The sequence below is a fragment of the Austrofundulus limnaeus genome, unplaced genomic scaffold (genome assembly GCF_001266775.1).
Source record: "Austrofundulus limnaeus strain Quisiro unplaced genomic scaffold, Austrofundulus_limnaeus-1.0 Scaffold203, whole genome shotgun sequence".
NCBI lineage: Eukaryota > Metazoa > Chordata > Actinopteri > Cyprinodontiformes > Rivulidae > Austrofundulus > Austrofundulus limnaeus.
This window is the reverse complement of record NW_013952605.1, coordinates 934,416-934,906: the sequence shown is the minus strand read 5'-3', so window position 1 is coordinate 934,906 and position 491 is coordinate 934,416. Positions and strand designations below refer to the sequence as shown.

At 42.2% G+C, this 491-nt stretch overlaps 1 protein-coding gene across 1 annotated transcript in view; it reads right to left on the bottom strand.

The window, feature by feature from the left end:
* The window catches only part of mpp7a (MAGUK p55 scaffold protein 7a), a gene marked incomplete at its 3' end in the record, with an annotated part of 62,813 nt that overhangs the window by 4,479 nt on the left and 57,843 nt on the right, over nucleotides 1-491 (bottom strand).

Sequence of the window (491 nt, the reverse complement as noted above, 5' to 3'; positions counted from 1 at the left end):
CACACACACAGGCCGACAGAAAGCAGACGGCCATCATGATTGGTCCTTTTATTACTGTCAATATTAGTCTTACTGGGGGTGGGGGTGGGGGGGGGGCTAATATGGATGAAAGTTGTTTCACGTGCAAATCATAAGAGAAGGTTTAAGACAGAAAAAAGAAAGAGAAAAAAAACAAGAGTTTTACTAAACCTTATTTATATCCACACTGCCAGGAATGGACCATTTCCACCATAATTAAGAGTGATACAGTTACTATCACACACAGACACTATTCAAAGGGTTTTAGAGCCCCAGCTCTGTGATTTACTCTGTGGCTGGTTGGGACCATATCAAGTGCTTTTAAGACCCGACAGAGACATGAGGGCAATGTTTTTATACTATCATTTCTGAAGTGTACATGGTGTCCATGCTACTCAAAAGTCAATGGAAAAAAAATGTCTCTGAACCTCAGTTTGTAACAATCAAAGCCCCCCCACCTTACCCCTCAGCCC